The 26043-nt window shown below is 40.2% G+C and overlaps 1 long non-coding RNA gene across 1 annotated transcript; it reads left to right on the top strand.

Annotated features, from left to right (window-relative positions):
* The first annotated feature begins 4269 nt into the window (after positions 1 to 4269).
* Positions 4270 to 17471, top strand: LOC115590926 (uncharacterized). Its single transcript, XR_003985856.1, has 4 exons — positions 4270 to 4428; positions 5405 to 5523; positions 15520 to 15598; positions 17381 to 17471. It is a non-coding gene; the product is annotated as an uncharacterized LOC115590926 (long non-coding RNA).
* The last annotated feature ends 8572 nt before the right edge of the window (positions 17472 to 26043 follow it).

Here is a 26043-nt window from a genome sequence, read left to right on the forward strand (position 1 = left end):
TGTGGATCAACAACTTCTTAGCTGACCTCAGTCAGCAAGTCAGATTCAGTTCTGCTCCCTTTCCTGCCAAAATCATTAACACAGATGCCCCCCAAGGGTTTGTTAATTCCCCCAACTTACACACTCTGTATATCAATGATAAGCATCTGCTTCAGCTTGCACCTACTCTAAAGCATCAAGGTGTGACTTTCTGGAGAAAGACAATTGATTACAGATTCTCATCCTCGTGTCGACAAATACTGATGCTCTGTGTTGGTGAAGGACACGAGTGACCAACCCAAATTATCAGTATATGACGAGCTGAGGATGAGACTCAAGAATCTACTAAAAGGTTACATTTCCCCAAATTTAACAATTTGTCCACACAGGAGACACAGAAGGATATGGTCATACATTTTAGAAGGATAAAGACATTAGTTTAAAGATTAAGGATGAATTCGTTGAACGGGTTCCAACTGACAAATATCTTAGCAGTTGAAATTGATGATAGATACTTAAGATTCAGTGAATGTGCATAGAGTAAGTCTCAGAAACTAGGCTGTTTTTTTTTTATTAAGAAAACTGAATCACTTTAAAGTGGACCGTCATGTCATCGCAGAATGCCCCGTCCACTTTTCAGAAATATTGAAGGTCAGGATCATGTGAAAATGCAGCACAATATCAAGCCAGCAAGTGGGATCGCTTGGAATGACCCTGTGTCTGCAGCACGGCTGTAAACTGACCTTATTAAAAAAAATAAAAATAAATGGTGATCCTTTAAATCCTCTTCACTTGATATTCTAAGGCAAGCAGATGTGTGGATGACATCTTTACTATACATGTTTAGGCTTGGTTTTGGGGTAATTCAGGGATTAAGATGAAGGCTACCCAAAGCAATGTTGGAATTATCCCCCTCAATTATTAATTCAAGGTTTTTTCTACCTTGGGAATGCTCTCTGCAAGTGTGAAAAAAAGATCCACGCTGAAGATACACACCTGTTGACTGATAACTCTTTCGCTGTTTTGTTGCACCTGCTCTCAAGTGTTTAATTACGGGTCAATTAAAATGTCAAACTGAGGGGAACTGCAAATTATTTTTTAATCTCACCAATGAGATATCTCAGTCTGACATGGAAGAACACACAATGCACAGGAGACGGGAAGACTAGCTGGTGGTGAAAACAATTTGCGCTATCACATGCAAGGTGGCAGTTAATAATCTCTCTTGATGAATCACCTGACGCAAAACAGCCTGGAAGGAGCGGGTAAATAAAAATGTGTAAATGAAGACGGTGAGAAATAGACATTTGGAGAGTTTATTGTTTAATTAACTAATCCTGTGTGTAGTCAATGCTTATATAAATCACTGTGCATCCCCACCCATTGTGCTACCTATCAATTGACCCATCAAATCATTACTTTGACGGGGGGTCCAATGCTTTGGACATGCAGACATACTTCCAATATGCCATTATTGTGTTTATGACCTCCAATCCATTGGTTCATAAACAGCGTGATGCTGACCATCAATCCTCTTGGCCTTTTGACCCCGGCCTCTAGAAAGTGAAGAGTGACTACTGTTAAATCTATACACCATCTCTCACATCTTTGTTCAATAAAAATGCACTTTGCTTTGGTCTCATGGTTTCAAGGTTGCAAGGTTCTTATATTTTCTACGGTTAGAAGAAAGGGTACAAGGACAAGCTCGCGCAGGGACCCATTTCTTTCTAGTTGCATGTGAGCATTGTCCTGACACCGATGGCTTGTAATTACAGCATCCTCATATCTTGGCAGCCGTCCTCATACAACCTTCTGATGGATTCTGCCCCGGCGCTTTGGCAAACACCTGTCGGCCCCCGGATAGAGAGAGCACGGCCTGCCTCGTCCTTTTATATTTCAGGCATTATTTCATTACTCACGCTGTGCTTACATTCTGTCTCGCCTCGGGCACCCCTTAAGCAGCACCCTACCACCACCACCACCAGACGCATTAACATACACACACACATACTCTATACTTCAAGTAAGGAACAAGTATGATCTAAAAAATAAATGAATGAGCAGGGGTTTGTTATAAAACCACAGTTATACAAAGACTGGAAAAGCGTGTTGAGGAGGAGCGATCGAGAAACACACACACAGGAAGAAGGAGGGAGAGACAGAGAAGAGAGAAAGTGAGACATGAGGGTGGAAGCAGTGTGTAGTTTAAGTCACAAAGCGTGAGTCATGACACAGTGAGATGAAAGCATTTGTAGCCTTTCGGCTTTTTATCTTTGTTGATCTCTCCACAGGGGCCAAACAGCAGTTAAGGCATTTGAAGGTTACCAAAAGTTTTGGGGAGAGGATTAACCCCACCTTACATTTATAGACTAAATGTTGCACCTTGGTGTCTGTGTGTGTTTCATAAAGTAGCATACATAGGAGTCTATTTAGGCAACATAATGCAAGAATTTAGATTTTTTTCTGATTTTGTGTTTTTGGTAGCAACTAACTTTTTAAACCAAGTCTGTGTCCTGCTAAAACTAGGGATGTCCCGATCCGATTAGTGATCGGAAATCAGGGCCGATCATATGGTTTCAGACTCGATCGGACGTTACATCCCGATCAGGGACGGATATATATGTATATGTATATTTATTCTCATAAATTTTTATCAGAGCTATGATATTTCGAAACAAATGGGAAACGTGTGTGCGAAAGGCCACCGCTGTCAATGTTTTTTGTGCCTCCGATTCATGTCTTCATGCAGAGCTCCACCATAGAGCCTGCAATCTTTGCGGAAAGCACTACACTACACTTAAGTTATCTTGAAATCGATTATTATTGTCATTGCTGCTATTTGTATAATTTCTACGAGTCACCGTTTAAGTTGAGTGACTGAAATCCTCGTCATCCTATTCAAAGGCTGCAACAGGCGACTCATTGAACCGGGTTTGAAGTAAGTTTTGGGTTGGATATTGGCAGATATTCACTTGGGTCCAGCCGCGACTTTACTGAGGTTCGCCCAGTCTGAGCAGCAGGAGGACGGTTAGCTCACCTCCTACAGCCTCGCGCTGAATCGCTGGGGACTGATTTAGGGACCGTCATTAAATTACTTAGCATACATTTATTGATACAAAATAACTGCTGTGTTTTCAATATCTTCCATGTCTTGTGACCCTGTGACTCCAAACCAGCAGCAAATTGTATTAGTAAACTGGAGAAATGAGACACAGCTCTTTTTATTGTATTTTAGTGCTTCCTCTATTTTATATGAATATTGATATGCAGAAATTATGATTTTGTTCTCAATAGCTTCCATGTCTATGGTCCACTGACTTCTGAAACAGATTCTGTTTCCATAAAAAATCTATAATAATATCAAAAATAATATAATATATAAAAAGTTCTCTAATGCTCAAGAGGTTGGATGTGTGGGGCGAACTATTTCTTTCTTAGCTGAAGCCAACAACGGGACAAATTAAATCTAAAGAGAGACATAGTGGAGCTGTATATTTTCCTGCTTTTTTTTGTCCTTTGCCAATCACACCTATGATAAGTGTTAAATGATAAAATAAGGTGAATAAAATAAAAAATAAGGGACATTCTGGATCTGTTTCTTCGCTCTTCTTCATTTTTTTTATGTATTATAGAAGTATCGGATCGGGACTCGGTATCAGCAGATACTCAAAATCAAATGACTCAGACTCGGAGGCAAAAAAACCTGATTGGGACATCCCTAGTTAAACCGAACATTTCTTCATGAAGATGTTATTTTAACAATCAGCAAAGGGAAGACCCAAATGTGAGTCTCAGACACAGCATGAATGATTAAGAACAGGTTTATTGGCTGAGTTCAGGGAATGAAGGTGGGTGAGGGGAATATTTAGCAGATGAAGGCAGAGGGAGACCGGTTGCTGATGAAGCATGGCTGAGCAGAGGGGAATTCTGGGAAACCAGGATCTGGCTAACTGGATGGCTGAACTGTAGACTGGGCAATGCACAGCCAGGCAGGCAAGCAGTGATGCTGTGGCACAAAAAAAACAGAGTAAAAGGTGAATAAACACACAAGGAGTAACTTGAAACCACAATTTGAAGAGCCTGTGTCCTAATAAACCGACTTGAACAACCGCCAGGCAATGAGTGGCTGAAAGACCAGGGTTGATATTCTGCAGAGTGGATGAGTTGATGGGTTGCAGGTGTGAGGCTTGGAGCAGGTGTGGAGGCTCAACAGCAATCAGGTAGCCATCAGAATGAGAGGAGCGCCACACCCACATCACAGACACACACATTCAGAGAGACAGGCAGAGAGACAGAGACAGATAGACAGAGAGACAGGCAGAGGAGCACAGGAGGAACAAGAGACGGAGACACGAGACAAATAACTCCAGAGGCAACCATAGCTGCTTTAAGTACAGCGATAACGTAACTCTAGTGAACACTGAACATAAAGTTGTTACTTTACCACCAGTGAGTACTATGTTCATAACATTACTAATACTTTGTTAGAGCTGTTAATTTAAAAAGTACAAAGCCTTAACAGAAGACTAAATTCAGCTTTCCCCACATCTGTGATTGCTATGTGCACCTCAAGGCTTTGACGGTAAGATCTGTCTAGAAATGACCATTCTGCAGTGTTGACCCAGCATCCGCATTTTTTCAGCAACTGAAACGGCAACACAGCAAATGAGACAATTTTGCTCAACCAAGGTTGGCCGTGTCTCCTCTTCTTCAATGCAGCTTTGCCCTCGTACCTCATTATAACTGTGCTTTCTGGTTGGCGTTTAGTGACTACAGGTGATAAGGCTACCCAGAGAGCCACTGTGCACCCCTCTGGAAAAGCCAGTTCACACTACGCTCGAAGAACTAATGTTACAATGTGTAACCTCTGTCCAAAGGAAATGTTTATTCCATTACTTTTCTGATTACAATGGGTAAGCTTTATTCTGGAGAACACACCCAAGTTAACAGTTATCTTTTGATGCCCGCTATAAAATGTTGACTTGGTTGAAGATGATGTGCGTTTTTGAACCACACAGTGAGTTACATTACAAGTAACATCAAGAACTCTATCAGCATTTTGTAATGAAAAAAAATTCAAACACCACTGACTTGCTAATGCAATCATTTGCATTCCAGTCGGAAGTGGTGAGCTTTTTGATGAAATTGCAGAAAAGACAGGCAAAAACGTGTCAGAGTGAATGAAATTCATTACGGCGATTCATGCAAACAATATTAGTTTCCATAAAGCAATACAGGCATGCTGGAGATGGTGCCTTGTCTCTATGGTTACCAAAGATATAAAGCCCAGACAGATACCTTGTCCAGTTAAGACATTCTGTCTCTAATTAAAAGAACACACATTGTCATTTATTAAACACAGTGTCAGAAATGCCATGTGTGTTTCGGGCCAGTGTTCTGTGTTTGTATTCATCTATTTTCGCAGGATGGGATTTGAAGTTGCGGACCTGCTGACATGCTGCATGGCTTGACATTAACAGCACAACCTTTAAAAACCACAGAACTGTCATGACTGCACTGCGTTTTGGACTCGAGCCACAGAAAGTGAGTAACTAATTATGTCCTTATTCGTCAAATGCCAGAGAAAGTTTTATGGTAAGACTTGCCGGTGCAAATTGCCACTGCATTTTGCTGTGATTTGTTTTAATTGTTTGATTGTGGCAGGGGTATCATGACCCCCCTCACTTTCAATGCTAGTTCCACTTCTCTTTTATTCCTAGCCTCTGCCTTACCCACATCTCCCCTCCCTCAAGATGCGTCACTCTGCTTGCATATCAGAGTTTTGTGCTGACTTTTCAGACATCTTGGCAGTAGTCTGGTTTTGTACGAGAATTTAAAGTGCTTCAGACTCATGACCACTGAGTTCAGTGTACAAGCTATGAAGCATTGCAATCCACACTCCTACAAATGGTTTCACTTTTCTTTCCCACTGATCTGCAAATGAAAGTTATGCAGGAAGGAGAAAAAAAAAACGGTTGGTAAGTAAACAAGGACGTAAACATTGCAGGTTTTAAGATATTCTAAAATCTGCTTTGCAAATTTTTCCATGAGGAAGGAATGTATTAAAGTGGCTTGTTAGACCTCAAGGATAAACACAGTGCTCTACTGTGAGTGCCACTGAACGGGAGCAGAGGGCGCCTTTAAGGCCTTTTCAGCTTGTCACACTGACATTAAATTCCTTATACGCAAGTGTCATTGCAACACGCAGAGGAATTTGGCATTAAACTGTGGGCATCACAAAGATGATAGGTTTATCTTTAATGTACCGAGAGGGAGACATTTCTTACAGAGTACATAATTAGCTACATGCATCCAGTGACCTCTCAGCCCTACATTTTAATAACGGCGAATATTTTGCTCAGACATTGGGTAAAAATGATCTGGTGTTTACATCTACTGTGACTCTTTGGCTGGTTTAATGAGAAGACCAACATGTTGTCAGGCTGTAGGATCACATATTTCCTCCCGAAACATTTTTGTACTAAATTTCTCCAATAAGATAAGATGAAATGAAAAACAAAGGAAAATCAAAAACATTCACTTTTAACAATTTAAAAAAAGCTCTCTCCAAATCACTTCTTGTATAATAGCAGGCGGATCCCTGGAGCACTCCCTTCCTAATCTTTGAGGACCCATATTTTGTGATGAAACATGTAATGAGATATCTCGAATTGTGCTGTTTGGGTTGCAAATGTGTTACAGATTTAGAGTGCACATTGCAGTGACATTGCCCCCTAAGGCACCATTTAAGCATGTCAGTGGCAGCCAGGCATTTGCTGGTAATTCATTCTTGGCAAGAATTTATTTGCTGTAAATACAGATAATGGAAATACACTTTAAGGAGTGCTCTATGCTTCCCCTTCACACTGCTGGGATCATGTGTTCGTAGCACGGAGCCTTCATGGTGTATGTCTGCTTTCTACTGCAAACGTTGAGTATGCGGCAAACATTACCTAAGAGTACATCCTGTGCATTTGTGTGTACATGCTACCGCAATACTGCTGAGGAAATCTATATTTAGTCCTGAGTTAAACACTGTTTTGCATAAACCAATCGCCTTTATCATCAGCTTTAGTTCTGTGTAAAATAACTTCAGGTGTTGCCTATAACATTAGCGTCATTGAGTCATCATCTTATGGATTTTTGAGTCAATGTGGTGATGATTTACTGAAACTGCAACGAGAAAATCATTCAGTTTTCAGATACCCTCTCCAGGCCCCTACACAGCATTTTCATTGTGTTCCACCAGATCAGATTTGGCAGGAATTATGCTGTTTTTGATTGATTGTGTAATTCCTCTGACACGACCGGCACAAACGGAGATAAAGCTTTCTTTTCACAGTTGCAGATGGTGAGAGGAGTGAAAGGCCAGTAGGAAAGTCACTTCTCACACATTTATTTTCTTCAGTAAAGGCAAAGGCAGCAACATAATGAAACAAGGGGTGAAAGGGCAACGTTTTCGGACTGCAGTTCTGAGAAACACAGGAGTACCACATGAGAAGCAGAAAAGGTCGGTTTTATCATACTCTTTATGGCAGACAAAAGCTAAGTTACAGATTTAGTCAGAACACCTATACAATTGAATCCTGCAGATCTGCAATTAACGGAATATTTGTGACATTTTACGTGTTAAAAGAAATACATTTAGCAGTGTAGATGACAGGGTAAAATGCATTTGTATTTGTGAACACACCTCCATCCACAAAAATTGACATACAAACAGGTTTACAAACATATGAATAATGTATGAATGTGTACCAAACCCACAAATGTACTTACACATTCATATGCCAATATGAACACACACACAAACACACACACACACACACACACACACACACACACACACAAAGCCTGCAAAGAAACACTTGCATACACTCGTACATGCACATAGGCTTACTGGAAATGCACGCCCGCTCACATTCAGACAAATTCACTCTCGCCTGCTCCAGCTTTTTCTTTTCTTTCACTTTGTTCTGCTCTCACCTCCGAGGCATAATCAGCCTCTCTAATCCATTCCCTTACATTAAGTGATGCTTCCTCCTCTGTTTGGCCTCTGGCACCCGCTGCACTAGCGGTTGACAGCGCCGTTGTTTTCCTCAGAAAACCCCCTCCCGGTCACGGCAGGGAGATGGAAAGGAAAGAGAGACAGATCCCTCTGGCACCTCTTGGAAGATATCCTCATTTTTTGTTTCCCCCCTTAAGAAGACAGGCTTCTTTTTCAGCTTTTGTTTGGGGAATGTCATTGAACAAAACAAGCAAGTTCTGCCGGCATCCCAGCCCATGGAGTTGAGCTATTTCAGGCGACGGATCAGATGAGGGAGCTTAGTTTAGGCTCTTAGAGTATTTTTTTGTGGGGTTTATTAGCAGTGGTATGGAGTGTGGCACACTCCACATAAAAATGCAACATGGTATGAAAATAAATAACAAATGCAGGTCACTGTGGGAAATGAGCCATGCAAATGTCACATGGTCTGAATGTTTACCTTTACAGTGGCCTACACCTATAGGGTGCAGTGAGATTGTGATTTCCTGAAAAAAAAAAAAAAAAAGGTATTGACACAGGATACATTTACTCCAATGCATAACTGTCCTGACTAGAAAAATAAAATAGAGCCACATACATTTAGTTGCTTGAACGTAATCAGGAAGAATCACATGGAGTAGTTATTATAATGCTGCTGGGACGCAGCAATCAGCATCATTCTTAGGCTACAGGATAAAATGTCATACATGGAATTATAATATATATTATATATATTATAATACTCTTATTACTTGACTTTATTACTTGACATGAATTGTCTTTCAGTACCTCAAAATCCTGTTACACATAAGGCTCAAGTAATTCTGTACTCATGCTTCATTTAACATTCTTATAACATTGAATATAGCTGCTAAAAGCTTACCCCAAAAGCAGAAAGACATCTCTGTAGTGGGTATGTGGCACAGAACCAGTGACCATCTAGGCCTCTATGTTTAAATCACACAGTAATTTTCAAGCTTTTTGAAACAATAGATGTTGTTGGGCCATCACAATTACCTCTGCAACAGAAGTGTAATATGCTAAATTCCATATAATACTCATTTTCCTGTCATCCTGCATCTCAGCTGTGATGCTAACAAATAACCCATTAGTGTTATTTTGTTATTGAGGTGTTACAGCCAAACAGGCCTTGGGGACTAATATGTACTGTGAATACAATTGCTTTCATTGTTTTGCTGTGAGCTAGTTGCACAACAAATTCAAAAGAAGATGCAGCTTGTGTAATTCATTTAAAGTTACATAATGTATTAGAATAATAGTAGTGGATTATTCATTTCTCAGCACCAGGGTGTACAACTAAAAAACAGGTTTTGTGTTAAAGAAACAAATCTTTTATCAGCCGTTGTCAAATGGCCCAGATTTTCTTTTTTTAATGACTACTGAATTGTGATCGAGCAAGGAGGACCATGTTGCATTTATAAAGCCAACCCTCATAATGATCTTTATCAACGCCAGCAAAGCAGGGTTGGGGAGTGTTAGCCATTATCTATAAATAGTAAATATGTGCAACTATATTTAGTTTTGTAGGCTATTCTTTTAAGTCTGCCTTTTATACTTATGTTTTATGTCATAATGAGTGTGGAAATGAAAGGAAATGGAGGTCTGATTACAATATGCCACATCTTTATGCTGCCCTAAATGCATTTGTAAGTTGTAAGATGAGACAAAGTATTAGCACTTCCAGAAATTGGGTACCATGCCGCAAAGACAAACTCCATCAGGAATGGTGACAAAGTGTAAGACACACAGTATGGACATTGCTGTACCAGACTGCTGTTGGCCTATCGGCATATCGAGTGACACATCCCAATTGTAGTGTTTGATGGTTATCTGTTGTGTCATATCAATTTGGCGTGTGTACATTTATGAGCTACATGCTTTTGCAAATCTATGCCATTAGTTTGTAAGGCTACGTAAGTACTGAGAAACTTTTACCATTGAGTAGGCAGTTATTGTTTGCTATCACGGCCTTTGAAGTGGTGGCCAGGATCTTTTTTCATGTGAAAAAAGGTTATATTAAAAATCTAAGCAGAGTGTGAGGAAACAGTATGCCTTTATATATTAAATTGGAATAGCTAGGTAAGAAGGACAAAGGGAAAAATACACAACCCACTTGCCTTTTGACCTGGCTCGAACAGGCAGACCAGACATAGATTAGCAGAGCAGTAATACTTTTTTTGTAAGTCATAATGGTGCTAAGTGTTAGATTATTCAATAATTATGATACAAGCAGCTACGCAAGAGTAAAATACAGATTTATTTCTCAATTCGATTCATGAACGCTCTATGCACCCTGCCCTACATTTATCTATGCACAGACTCAATAGCTTCTTGGTGAAACGGAAGTCCACCACAGTAGTTACCAAATAGCCTTTTTGAGAACAAAAGGCGGACCATTGCCTTACTCTCAGGATAAAAGCATGAGTAGGTTTCTCAAAAAGTTTTGGGTGGACACAAATCCTCTGATTCTTGCTGTTTGTTATAGATGATAAAACAAAAACCTGTTGCTAAAGCCTTTGAGCAACAGCTTTGAGTCTTTTCTCTTGGTTGCCATGAGGAATTACCTCCTCATTTATGTTTGATTTAAGGGATTTTGCCCAGCATGTCTACATTCTTGAAGCATTGACAGGGTCTGCAGGGCCTCAGTAATTTACTAAGAGAGTTAAGTAATTCAGGGAGTCATCTGCATATCTGGGTATCCTCACTTATTGTACATATAATACATGGAATGATGGAGCCTCATAAATAGCCACTGTTTAAGTTTTTGCATCAAACAGTTCAACTGTTCAAGTTGTAGACTCTGTGAACCACTATGGAATCCCCATGAATACTTGAAAACTAACCTCCTGGAAAACAATGTCCATGGACTTTTAACTTCCAGCTAGTGGATCTATGTTAGTTTCAAGAGCTACTATCATCTTTAGAAGTTTGTGATAGCTGTCCATGTACTAGGGTGGGTATCCTGCTGCTAGTCAGCCTTAGCTGGCAGCTAGCTGTCAGGTTTCCTGTTAAAACACCACTAAAAGCTTGTGCTTCTACAAGGCCCATGGTAGCCCCAAATGGAAATAGAAAGCTGAAAAGTCAGCATGGGTCACACATATTCAAGAACTGCTCTCATTTAATTAGAAAGAAAGGCATGAGGATATTGGCAAAACAATGAAAATCGATAGCAAGCATTACAGCATCGGAACCAGTGGAAATCAGCAAAGAAACTGCTCAACTGAACTAATGCAGACGTTGCACCTAATCCCTAAGTATTCCCCTCTTTGTTGCTACTGTCATTGTTTTGAGCTTACATATGTCTGTCATCATCCATCACATTCTCAGAGGATTGATGAAAATCCTCTGAGCTCAGGTGAAATGTGTCCACAAACTCAGCAATGCCATCCAACACAAGGAAAGAAAAGCTTGACACCTCCATGAGCCCCATTCACTGAATTCCAAACACTTCAGATCCCTTTCTCCATTGCTTACCTCCCCAAGTCCACCAAACCTTTATTACTCTGCGGATTACAGACAGGCCTCCCCCTCTCATCCTTCTTGTCAGCTGCATGTCGCACATCTGTACTCTTCAGTTGGCATGTGTCTTGTCACCTCCTGACAGCTATCACCACACCAGCATTGGCTTTGCTACTGGACATTATGGATCACATCATCCAGCTTGACAAGACCTTCACATTCATGTACATATAAAGCCATTATGTGTCCAAGTGGTGATGGTGGGAGGTTAATAGGTAAAGTGCCACCTACCCTTGATCTTATACTTGAGAGGGATTGGTAAGATGAACATAATCACAACAAGCTGATGTGCTTCATGTTTTCTGCAGTATTAATAGTTTGTTACTTCACTCCCCAAAGAGTTCCCTGAACTTTTTTCTTTATTGATCAGTTGTACCGACACATTAAGAAAGTGAAAACATTGGGATGAGAAATGACATGTGATAACTGTCCCACTATTCTGCTTTATAAGCTGAGACGTATCCAATAATGCAACATTGATGCAAGTAAAGAGCAAGCTATAACAGCTCCTAATATATTAAGAGATTGTATGATAACTTCAACATCAGTCCAATTCCATTCCATTGACATTCAGGGGGATATGTGTGTGTGGGGGGGGGTGTTGACTGAGGGTTGAAATAATTGCCCTTGAAAGGAGCAGAATGTTCTTCATTGGAAAAGAGAGCGTGTTGTTTGCTGAACCATGTAAAGATCCTGCCACCATCCTAGAACTACCACACTAATAATTACATTCTGCTTTCATCAAGATCTCTCACATTTGGGGACTGTTGCGACGTGAGGCAGAGTCGACGAAAGAAAGCCGGGGCCTGCAGAGGGAGAAATAGCTGTGCTTAGACAGATTGCAGCTGTAGAAAGTTCATGCACCGCTAGACTCAATTATAAACTACCCCAGCAAATCTTGCTTGCTTAGAAAAAAGGATGTAAATTGTGTTTACTGTAGCCTTGTCCAGTAAACACCATTTAAAGGTATGCCATGTATGTTCTTCATCATCCTGTCTGCTGACTATCGCACACAAGTGGTAATTTCATAATTACCTCTGAATTATGTTTACCAGCCTTTGATTGATTCGATCAATTTCTTTGCTGAGAATGAATACTGCTCATGTTATGGATAATGAATAGTCATGCACTGCACACAACTCATTACCTTGCATCATGTTTTAATTTCCCTTTACGAACCCCTCAGTGTATGTTACATTAAGTCTTTCTGGAGCAGGTGCTTAAAACACTACTGATCCCTCCTTAACTTTGCATTACAGAAATTATGAAAGCATTAGGGACATGTGAACGCCATTCATCATAATTTCCTCATATTATTCTATTAATTGTTAAAAAATTAAAAGAGTAATTGTCATGGTATTAGTTTTCAGTTTTCTTGTTATTTAGTGGGGTTTATCCTCACCTATCTTATTATGATTTACACTTCCTGTCTTTATGTTTTTGATTGCCCTATTAGGCTCACCTGTACCTTTTTAGTCTTACCTCCTTGTATATTTAACTCTGTCTTTTTTCCCTCTCTCTTTATCAGTTAGTCGGTTTTGTTCCTGGTGTAACTGTGATTGCTCCTTGTGTTTTCTGGCCAAATGTTTTTTTTTGCAATCCTGCCAGGTTTCAGACCTGCTATTGATCTTTTTTTTAAATTTTTTATTGTACTTCAGCCATATTAAGCTCACCTTTTGTTTTAACACCCATCCGTCTCCCAACTTTCCATTTTCTGTGTGTTTGCAAGGGTCCATTTTGTTCTGTGACATAAATGTCATCCACCCATATCCACGAGGACCCCTGGATGACTGAACTCTGCTCGCAGTTGTTTGCACCAATGCACCTCAGCTGTCCTTGTTCCTATTCTCATTCAGTGTTCACACAATACATAGTTTCTTTTTGCCTATGCACAACAACAAACAAGAGCTCTTGTTGCTGTCGTGAGTTTGCCAGTTTCATTCCTGGCACACACTTCTTAGTTTTCCTCTTCTTGGTTTAATGGCAGTGATGACGCATTTCCGGGTTCAGGGTCAGGAAAGTGTGGAGTCAAACAAATACTAATGGAACTCTGTGCCTGTCTTGCAACCTATACGACATTTCATGGTGTTTAGCAGGACGCTCTTGTTGTCTAACTTTGAAGACCAGTGTGAGTTCAGGTCCATCGAACTTAAGATTTGATGCAAAACTCCTCTCCAGGTCACCATGCCCTTCTCACCAAACGTCCTTGACTGTTTTGCCGACATAATTCGCTTTTTGAAAGCTCAGGGCAGGACACATAGGGCTGTTGAAAGGTAAAATGAGAAGTTGCAAAGATTGAATCTTTAGATCGATAAAAAAAAAAAAATACTGCTTACCACTTGGCCACCCTACAGCAAAAGAACTTGCAGTAAATGACCCACCGTAACAAGATGTTGAGACTAGAGATGAAGGCAATGTGTGCCTGAAAAACAGATGAAAGGAAGGTTAATGGCAATATGAGAGGAGGATAGAGGCAGGGAAAAATTTAGAAGATGAAAAGAGTCTGGTAAATAAAGGCGGTATACGGGATGAATAAGTGAAGCATAGGGGCATCTGGATTAAACTCAAAAAACTAGACAGTCTGGGCCGAGAGAGGTAAGGACTAAAGGATTAGGCCCAGGAGCAAAAGTTGGTTTCAGGGACAGAATCACAATCATTTCAAGCAAAAATATGATCCGAGGACGGTGAGCCTGTTATTGGTTTCTTGCTCCATGTCCTTATTTGGGAAATTTCCACCCTAACACTTAACATCGCTCTTGCTGAGCTGTCATCTGAGAAGCTCATGTTAACTGGCATCCTCCACCTTCACAGGTGCGGGAGAAGCAGATGGGGAAAGCAGCCAATTTGTAAAATGGGAAGCAACACTGATGTTTTGAACAGGGTTTCAATGCCGCACATTTAGCATCACTTACAGTTGTTGTTGCTACTATGAGTGCCTCAACTTTTGGCTGCCAGTCTTGATAACCACAATCCAGCTCGCTGCTGGTCAAAGAAATTCAGCCCAGCTACGATCTGCACTTTTCATTATATCATCCATGTTCTCCTCACAGTTTGAGATTTTGCGACGCAGATTCACTTTCCCATGTTGAATTCTATCAGTTATCTGTGTTTTTTTAATCTGTGTTCTGTGTTTTCAGCCAACTATAAACAAATTCTAGAGATCCCTCATTGTCACCTGAATTTAGCAGTGTAAAATTTGCTAAAGCTAAAAGCAGGTCAATAAGGAGTTGAGTGCATCTGCTGTATTAAAAGCTCTTGAAAGTTTGCTTGCTCAGGTCAACTCTTTTAAATTGTGCAAAGCTATTATCCAACAACTTGCTGAGGAAAAAGTGCTGTGCACATACGTAGTAACCATTCAATTAATGGTGAGACAACCAGTAATAACTGAACGTTTTTGTACATTCATTTGTATTTGTTGAATCTGTCTGACGTTTCTCAGCAGAAGAGATTTGTTTGAACAGCTGTCACGTTTTTATTTTTTCTGGGTGATCTTTAAAGCTGCTGACATTGTAGACTAAAACAAACACCACAACATGGTTTTAAGCACTTTTCTGTTGACTTGACATGGGTCATGGGGAAGAATGTGTGTCTGTAATGTGCTGGATCTACACAAAGTAGTTGGAGTGTGTCTGGTGGGAGGATTGAATGAGGTTTATGTTTGTCCAAGGACCCTGACATATTCTGAGCCAAGCATAACTGTTTTACTATTTATATAGGGAATGATGGCTTGTATCAAATGTAAGAAAACTGTGTCATATATTCCCAACTTCTGAAAAGAAAGAAAACCTACAACGAAATGAATGAACGGCGCTATACTACGTGGGGCAAACATTTTTGGTTTACAGATAAATAGAACACTAACATATATTTTGAGGGGATAAATAGACACGAGCAGGATCATGCTTCATATTTGATCAGCACTGCCTTGTTTTACAGTTTGACCAATCTTTTCACCCTTTTTTCTCTTATTGCAGAAACAATATGGCAGCCACAGCGGGGCCATGGTGTGTTTTATGTCATTTGGAGGATTGAAAGAAGTTTACCATTGTTCAGGTGCATATACTAACAAACATAATGTAGTTTTGGGGAAATTATTTTAATCAGAAGAGAAAGAGCTTCATTGGCTGATGGTTTATGCCTGGACAAACAAAGCGAACACAATTTTTATTTTGTTTGTAAGTGGCGGACGCTGCCACCTCTCCAGCTTCAAACAGTGATCTGGGGACCTTATTTTCCTTTGAGAACAGCGTGTTTATTCAGTTCTGGGAAAAAATTAATACCTCATTAATATTGTTAATAATAAATTCTGAGTTTAGCTTCCTTCTCTAAAACTAAATAGCACCCTCCAGGGATTGGACTTCACACTCAATCAGCTGTTGCAAAAATGTGATCTCTACAGTATAAAGATCTTAACAGGTTTGTTCTGTAATGCTATACGATGACTAGCATCCTACTGTGTAACAGTACTAGTCACTGTATAGCCAACATAGAATTAGGGCTACTACGTTTACTACAACAAAGCAAACTCGAGTCCATGCTGCCATCATAGCAGTGTGTTCCAGCTGCCAGTAATTCTTGCTTTACTGCCTCTGCTAATTATCCATATTTCCTCCTACAGTACCAGTCATCTGCCTCCTGCTTCAGTCTGAGCTTGAGTGTGACAACTGAAGATGTGTTAATGTGCTGCAATTTAAAAAATAATAATGTCAAAAACAATTAGAGTCCTCTCAGACAGTCAAACCGTGACAATCTTCAGAGTAGTAATTATCTCGCGCTGAAGACTAAACTGTGTTGTGTCTAGCCATAATTCCTTTCAGGATATTACTCATTAAAATAAAGAGAGAAGGCACAAATATCCCAAAAAAATGATGGAGACAAAGAATGAAAAGATGTTGCCAAGGTGATTCAGCGTTTGACGCGATTCAATTCCATTTGCCAAATGTGCAAAGCATGTCTGCTGGAACTGTGGTGTTAATCAAGGTGAAATTGATATTTTGTACAAAACATCAACACTTTTTTTGGTGTTTTACAGTGTCATAAAGGCTTTCATAAACAAAATAAGGGTTTATTTGTTTGAAACCGCCATAAAAAAGTTAAGGAAAAAAGGGAATGTTTCTTTTCGTGGTCTTCTGTGGTAGTCTGTTAAACTTGCAGTAAACCCTGTCCCCTTGTACCTTTAGGAACTGAGAACCACGTAAAACATTGCATTTGCCTTTGTTTTAATGGGCAGCTGGAGTGTGGTCCTAAAGTAACGAGGATAACACAGAACCCATTTATCTCTCTAATCTTAGTGGATTTTTGGCATAAAGCTGTTTATTTAAAAAAACACAAAATATTTGCATCACTTATCGGGCAGTGTTCGCAGGAGTGCAATAATCTGGATGCTTGTTATCAGATTTCAAAAGGTGACATGGGACACTGACACACAGATGTTTTTTGTACGAATGGAAGCCAAATTGTCATGTTTCACTTGTTGATCATTGGAGGCAAACGTCTGAAAAATGCACTGTCAAAACAAAGATTTAAATATCAACCATCAAAACGGTGCAATAATGGGATGAAACTATAGATTGAGTGTGTGCTGAATTGCGGACACAATAATGCTGTCTGAGAGAAATGATGCATGTTTTGACCAGTCGAGGGACATTAGCAGTCGAAGCAACGCATTACACAATAAGAATCTAAAGGCCTCAACAAAGTAGCTGATTGCATTATGGGCTTGCTGTGCAGCTGGCAGCTGCTTCCTGACAATATGATGATGGAAAACTCTCGTCGCTCCACTTCAAAATAGTCAATTAACGGAAATGAAATTGTGTGATGTTTGTTGCGGCACAGATGCTGAAGGGGAAGTTGACAAACTGGGACTGCAGCAGAAATCCTACAGCTGGTTAAAATGCAACCAACACCTTCCTTTTAGGTTTTTATCAACCTCTGTCAAAACTTAATTTGTGTATTAAACTTTTGATATGCATGTAATGCATGATTATACTCTGGAAGTGTATGTGGTTAATGAGAATAAAAACACTAATTATGATTACATTTGCATACCATGTATACAGTTAGTCAGGGGTCCAATGCCCTTGATTCTGTGTTACTGTCAGGATGTGTTCAATGTGTGCAACACAATAACAGGTGCTCTAATTAATATCCTCAGTTCTCAGGGATTAATTCATTCATCCACATTGTTTTTATCTGTGTCTATACTGGTATTGTTGTTTCTTTAACAGTCTGAGCTGTTGCACTATTTATGACTGCAAGTTTATTTATAGTTTTACCTTATTATATCATTGGAAGTTGCGAACTCATGGCTGCTGCAAGGATTTTTTGGTTGATTTTTGCAGTCATTGCAGACAAAGCAAACAAAGCAAATTCTGTTTTATCATCTTACCCTACCACCAGGCAACAGGGCGGCTTCTTCCCTAATGTTGTGAGACGCCTCAATTAATCATCAGCTCTCTGCTACTCAATTTTTCTCTTTAATTTTTGGACTTATCGATGTGGATAAGGCCGAATCCGACCGGGTGACAGGCGTTAAGAGTAACTATGGCCACTATAGAAATTGTTTTCTTTCTGACAATCTTGTTTGCTTATGTAGGCCATATATAGGCATCATTATTAAATTGAGACCATTTCATATCCACTTAAAATGTTATTGTAGTACGTGAAGATTTTGTAACTATCTATCTATCTATCTATCTATCTATCTATCTATCTATCTATCTATCTCTCTCTCTCTCTCTCTCTCTCTCTCTCTCTCTCTCTCTCTCTCTCTCTCTCTCTCTCTCTCTCTCTCTCTCTCTCTCTCTCTCTCTCTCTCTCTCTCTCATTCATATATATATATATATATATATATCTATATATATCTAGATCTATATCTAGATCTAGATCTAGATCTAGATATAGATATAGATATAGATATAGATATAGATAGAGATAGAGATATATATATATAGAGATATATAGATATTTTTTTTTGGCACTGCACCATTTGACAGTCAGAGCAACACGGGGCGCTTCCTACCACCACATTACTTTAATGACGACTACACCAGAGCCACTGTTGTGTTCATCCTTCTCTACAATGTGTTTTGGGTTGAACTTTCAGTATCCTCTCATTGCAGCAGCTTGGTGCTACATGGTAAAAGCAAATCACTGGTCAAGTTTGAATAATTTTCTCTGCCGTCTATATACCGTTTGTATGCATCTTTGTTCATTCACTTGTGTTTGCAGACAAAATAAACAGAATTATAAATTAGGAGCCAAAACTACCTTGATGTTTATCTGACTTGTGGGTTGTGACATTGACACAGAACCATTGCTAGTTTAGTTATTACATATATTGTGCATATAATGTCAAACAAACAAACAAACAAACAGGGGAGATACATCTCTACCACCACACACACACAAGCATGTTGTGAATCATTTAGGATAACAGATTTCCCCTTTTTTTAGAATATTTTTATATAATTAATCTCGATATTTCCTCTAAGGCACAGAAATGCTCTATGACCTCAACTTCGGTTCCCATTTTGTGCAGCGCGGAACATATCGGTGGGAAGCAGCACAATCCCCCGTGTGCACATGAGGGCACGTTCGCTCTCACACACTCTTGGACCTCGTCTGCAGCCTCCCTCTATAGTAGGAAGTGAAAGAGGTCTAATTGGCTGCACTGCTTGCTCCCACATTTTCATGGTCATTCGAGCGATCTTGTACCGTGACGGATGAGGGATATAGAGCTGTGCTGGATGTACAAAGACAGACAGAGACAGATAGACAAGTAGAAGGAGAAACGGACAAAAACTCCTATCAAGACAAGTCAGGTCCATTTGACTGGAATGGGAATCTGTGCGGCTCGACAGAATTGGCACAAGCGCCAAAACAAAAACATGGCCACAATTTTTCCCGATTAAATTTGCTGAATTGAGCCTTTAATAATCAAACTTCATAAACAAGTGGATGACAATATGCTTAATAAAATGATATTTTGACATTTATTGATTGTCTTTTGTGTACATTGGTGTACTTTTTCTCTTTTTGCTGCAAAAGTCTGCAGTGTAAGATATTTTTATTGACTTTTCCCAATCTTAATTAGTGACTCAAGATTGATTTAAAATTAACTTGTGCTTTTTTGGCAGGAAAAGGAGCTCATCAAAAGCTTACATGTGATATAACTAATTTTCTCCCAAAACGGGCACTGCACAGGTTGAACTAATTTGCGGACAAATTATGGCACAACACCACATTTGTGATGAATCCATGGGCTTAAGACAGCTAACCAGTCTTTTGTGTTGATCTATACAGCTAAACCTGAATCCGACTAAGACCTGAGTAATGACCGAAAGCAGTTCCCCCTGTCACTGCTTTTCAAAGCTGTGTTGGTCTAAAGTGATTTTTGGATTTTGCTCCATTAAACTAATTGCTGACTAAAACAGAGTGCTCATGTCTGCCAAAGGCCCCCGTGGATCCCAGGGGCCTTTTTGAGCGGTGCAGCTGACATCGAGTGCTGTTCAGTGGGACTGGGGCTCCATCTGTGCCAGCTTCTCCCACTGGGTGCCTTGTACTCAGCCGAAAACACCCCCCCCCAACACCCTCGCCCCTCCACCCCAACCACACTACACCCCCGATCACATCGATGCTTGAGTGCTTTCTGTCTTCTTCCGCCCGTGCTGCCGGTTACATTGAGGATAACACATGATGGTGTGCTTAGGAACACTTACAGGGATGCACATTTACTGTATACATGCACATGCACTCTACAGGCTAATGTGCCGGATGATTTATGTGCTGCACTTTGTCGTGACCCCGCCTTTACTGCGACTGCACAGTCAGAGTGAGCTCAGTTTCACTAGCTGAAGATATGTGAATGTGATTCTGTCTCAAAATGCCAATTTTTTTTCAGGCTCCATAAAAGCTAACTTTACCTTAAATAACACACTTGAAATGAATGTGATGATTCCTTATAACTGAATGGAATTCAAATAGTTAATTAAAGTTGGTAGTGGAACTCCCATCTTTGCAGTGTGAAAAACGTATGAGTTGAAGTGAAAATGACTTCATGGATCAGATGCCTGTGTACTTTACGTGTTTTTTTGTCCACAGTTGTTGATTAGAAGGTGAGGTTTGTTGTTGGAGAACCGCAGTCCAGTAAGCATGGTTTGAGTTATTTACAGGAATATGTTTTGGCATCTTTTAGAGACCAAGTTCAATTTTGTTTTAAAGTTAGTTTTACAGACATCCACTATAAAATATTAGATAACTGGATAGTTCAAATTGTGTTGAAATGAAATGATTGTTTTTACATTTCACAAGTTCCTTTATTATTTCAGTTGAGAATTGGTAAAGTCTGCATCCCGAGCAGACTCTTTGTAAGTTTGCAGAATGTCCAATTGATGGCCCTTGTGGACTGGACGAGTTCTGGGTTTGGACAGCCTTCAGCACCCGCAGACTCCCTGCCGGGACGTTTGGATTCAGCTCACGTTTTTTGATTTCTCCCCATCTCCCTCATGCATCCACCTCCCTTATCTGTCTCTCTGTGTGCTTGTGTGCCTCCCTCACCTGGCTTCTGGTCCATCTCCACATCGCTCTCCAACCATCTCATCAGCATCATCAAGATCCCTGGCTCTTCAACCACTCACCGGCAGACTGTTTCACCAAAATCAGTGGTAGTCACTCTCTGCGTCGCTCAGTATTATGTACAACTCGTGTTTTTCCTTGTGCTGATAATTAACTATTTCCTACAGCTCTTACACTCTCCAGCTGACAACCTTCACTCTCAGCTAGCCTCAGTCACTCTCCTAACTAAGCAGCCTGCCTGTACCCCCACCCCATAAAAAAAATACAGCCTTAACAATACATACGTGGAATCATAATTTTGGACACTCACACTCACCAACTGTCTTCAATCGGCAATTTTCACGACACATAAATCTTTGCTTGGATTTTCAGTCACATACTTGTGCATGTCTGAAGTATGTAAGCACCCACACACACACACACACACACACACACACACACACACACACACACACACACACACACACACACAAAGAGCTCAACTCACACAAGTGCAAACCCATGCAGGCTGTGAATTCCGGCAACTGTGCCACTAGAGTCTCTGATTAAATCTTGCATAAACGTGCTGACTCCTCGGAAGTGAATTGGTATTTTCCTAATTTTATTATGACTGCCTTCAATCTGTTTCTCGTACAGGTACTTCAAAACCAAAAACCTGTGTAGGGTTTTATAAATGCATGTTTTAAGAGTGCAGCCTGGTGACAGCCCGAGACAGTTTCTTTTTGTTTTAAATAAGTGAGTCATCTCCAAGAGATATGAAACAATGGCGTTTGCCAATTGGGCCAGATGTTCATGTTTAAACAGGGACTTACATAAGAGGCAGTGGGAGAGAGAGACAGATAGAGAGAGAGGGGAAGGAAACGAGAAAGACAGAACACACCGTGTAACACAGATAGTGTTCCTGTTTTAAATGGTGTGAGCACAATTTTTTTAACCTGCTCGACTTGATATTTGTACACAGGACTTTTTAGATTTTTGGTCTTTTATGAACTAAAAGCTGCAAGTACACCAAGCAAACCGAGGTTGCCTTTTCAATCTGAGAACCTTTAAGATAAAAGTCTTACATTAAAAGTACAAGTTTTTCATGCAACAGCATCAACTTGCATCAAGATGACAGAAAATCGGGGTTGAAGAGATGTGGCTGCACAGTCAAAGATGTGGCAGACCAATTAGAGACAGTAAAAAAGTAAACACCCAGGAGAGCGGCACAAAACAGCGAAGTAAATTAGTGAGATGGGTGTAAATATATACAGACAGAGACAGAGAAAGTTGAAAGACAACACCGTGGCAATGACTCCTTTATACCAAAGATGTAAACAACAAAAAGAATCAAAAAGATCATTTCTGGGGTATAACTCTAAACAACACCAACTGAGTAGTGTTCAGGTGTCATGGAGGATCATGTTTACTTGACCACAGACAGGCCTGCAGCTCTGGAGGTGAAAATCAGTCCTCTGCTAACTTCCAGGGAGCAGCAAGAGAGATTTTCAAATTGTGTAATGGATAAATAGATTCCATGTGAAGAGGCTAAAGTTCTCCCTGCTCCTCTGATCGCTGTCCAGGGTGCTGATTCTGGTCATTTACCATCATTATCAGCTGAACATTTCATTGCCTCTCCTGTTGAGCTCTCGTATATGGCAGAGAAAACTGCGTTCTTGGACACACCAACGTGAAAGTCCGTTCGCTCTAGTCAAGTTTTGAGAGTTGGTAAAATAGAAGTTGGCAGTTGAGCCGAGTCTGTGCCCATTGTGGCAGGACGTTTTCTTGTTTAGTGTGGACCTCAGAAAAAATCTCTACAGTTGAAAGTTTTTGTGATTGAATCTGTGCAGTGTTTTCTCTGCACTTGGGTCTTTAATGGCAAAATACATATTAAGGATGGCTGTTGATAATATCCCTATCACATTCCAGTGGTCTCTAGTTTCATAGTGCTGGTGTACTGGCAATCCTAGTGGGTGTGTTATAAATATTTCACCCACAGTGTTCGGCTTTGACCAGTCCATCAACAAATCTGACTGACAACTGGCAGACAAATCTCTCCCCTATTATCTAGAGAGCCTGTGGACAGGACGCAAGGACTGACAGTCTTGATCATATTATTAGAAACAGAAAATATCACAAACTCACTGTTGAGTACCTTCAGTAAAGCCCAAAAGAACATTGTTTATTGAGTGTAGGGGGAATGAAATAATAAATAAAGTTCAATACAATCACAAGGTATAAGAACAGCACTGGAGACGGTAAAATATCATCAGTTAAAGTATACATATTCCAGTATATTACAGTGGCTGCTCTTTCCACTGGCACATACCACCGTACTGAATCATCCTGTGTCTAAAGGCAACATTTTTGGAGGGACATTTCAGTCTCAGCTATCATTGCCTACTCCGAAACTTGGAGCTTGTCTCAACACTTCAGTCGTCAAGAGTTGGATTGGCACCAACACTGCTCGGGAATTGAGAATCTTGCAAAACCCCTTCCTTCCATTGTCAGATATTGAGGCAGTATGAGGCAACAGAGTCATTACAGGGCATGTGAATCCAGCTCCAGCCCTGTGGAGCAACAAAGTCATTCCCATGGTTCTCTCTTTGGCACAGTGAAGGTCGGCAGAGCAGCTGGGATACACCGACAGCTGGGAACCTCCTCCAGTCTCCAGAAGACCCAGATGTTCCTCTCTCTCCCCTTTCCTCTCTAGCTCTTTCCCTTGTCTCTTCTTTTTTTCCTCGTTCACCATCTCTACCTCTCTCCCCAGTGGGGAAAAAAAACAAACAAAAAAACTGGCAAAGCTGCGTTCCAGTTGTGAAATGGTTGTTTTCGCCAATTACTCCTCTTCCCTTTGCCCGCTTATCCCAGATGTAGCCAATCTTGTGTGAAGATGTCAGAATTATGCAGATGACATTAGCAAATCTATAGAGCTGGGTAGTGTGGATCTGTCATTTTCATTTGTCGCTATTTAGAAATGTTTTGACTTCTTCATTTTGAATGCATGATAGCACATGCCTCACAGTTTTTGAAGATGATAAACTGATGCTATTTAACACCAAAGGAAAATAAACAAACAAGTAATTTCTTATTAAATTAACCTGCAGTAACAGTTCACATCCAGATGTGGCAATGAGACAAAAACTGATTATAATGTCATAAAATTGGCTTGTTGATCACTTGAACCAATTTATGTCACCGATTCAAACTGTGGATGAGGGAAAATTAGTTCCTGAAACACAACATGGGCGGGAGAACAAATGGTGCTGAAGGTTCAATGCAGATATTTTTAACAATACATACAGTGAATGTAGGAGGTTACATCATCTTATCTATTTCATTTATCTGATTATTTTTCTCGTTTATGCATCTTGTTTCAATTTGTTCTCCTTTTATTATCTTTCTTATCTTGTTCTTGATTGCTACTGGTTTCTGAGAGCTATCAAACAAAATGTGTTTGTATGCAATGACAAAAAAAGTGCCTTACCTCATCTGTTAAGTATAGAACTGCACCAGTTCCCATTATACTATTCAAAAATAGTAGAAGTGAAGACACACTGATTAGTAAATAAACATTAATGCAGTATCGTGATACAATATGTTTCAAACACTTCAGCTGCTGTAGTTTCTGGGCTGTCTTTGTCAAAGGTGTCGGTGTGTAGTTTGTTAATAAAAGAATTCTGCGGTGGCAAGGCTGGTCGGAATGATAGAGCAATCTTTATTGAAACACATCTCAATCCTGCGTCCAAACCAGTGTGGCCACACTCTGGTATCCACAAATGTATGGCAAAGTTCTGCCCAATGCTCTCCGCTCTGCCCTATCAGAAATCCTGAGCATTCGATCTTAGGATATCTACAAGTAACCACCCCACTTTCCCTGCCTGTGTGGGCCTTTTTATGGAATTAGATTTGTGCCAAAAGAAACAAACAAAAGTTCTTAAATGTAAAAAAAAACAGGAATTTGAGAGAACATAAAACTCATTTCAAAAATAAAACGAAGAACTTGCAATCAAATAATTTGTCAAATAGTGTAAAATATTGGTCTTTTACTCTTCTAATAATGCATGATTTTGTTTACGGTTCCCTCTGCTGGTCTCTCTCTGCTCAGACTTTTGCGCTGACTCTCAGCTTTGCACTCTCTCTGCAGCTCTTTCTCGTTTGCGCTCCCTGACTTTTTGTTTGCAGTTTTGGCACAAACCTCTCGGGTAGGCAGGCCTTTTCAGCAGAGCGTCCCCATTGGCTAGGTAGATTTTGACTGACACAGCTCAGTACCTATGTGTAGGTAGCTAGCGCGCTAAACGACCCCAGCTTTAAAACGGAGAGAAGAAGAAGATGACGACGACAATGAAGACCAACAGTAACAACCCACAACGAGAAAAACAAGTGAAATGTAAGTAGTTATGACATACATATATTGTTCTTCAGTGTCGTTGTCGTCCTCGTCATCTCTTCTTCTCTCCGTTTTAAAGCCGGGGTCATTTAGCGCGCTAGCTCTCTACACATAGGTACTGAGCTGTGTCAGTCAACAACTAATTAGCCAATGGGGACGCTCTGCTGAAAAGTCCCGCCCACCCGAGAGGTTTGTGCCAAAACTGCAAACAAAAAGTCAGGGAGCGCAAACGAGAAAGAGCTGCAGAGAGAGCGCAAAGCTGAGAGTCAGCACAAAAGTCTGAGCAGAGAGAGACCAGCAGAGGGAACCGTAAACAAAATAATGCATTATTAGAGGAGTAAAAGACCAATATTTTACACTATTTGACAAATTATTTGATTGCAAGTTCTTAGTTTTATTTTTGAAATGAGTTTTATGTTCTCTCAAATTCCTGTTTTTGTTTGACATTTAAGAAGTTTTGTTTGTTTCTTTTGGCACAAATCTAATTCCATACCTTTTTGAAGTCCATTCAACCGCACCTACCTACTTCTTCTAATTGGTGACTTTGGTGGAT

Source organism: Sparus aurata, chromosome 11 (assembly GCF_900880675.1).
Source record: "Sparus aurata chromosome 11, fSpaAur1.1, whole genome shotgun sequence".
In the NCBI taxonomy this organism is placed as follows: Eukaryota; Metazoa; Chordata; class Actinopteri; order Spariformes; family Sparidae; genus Sparus; species Sparus aurata.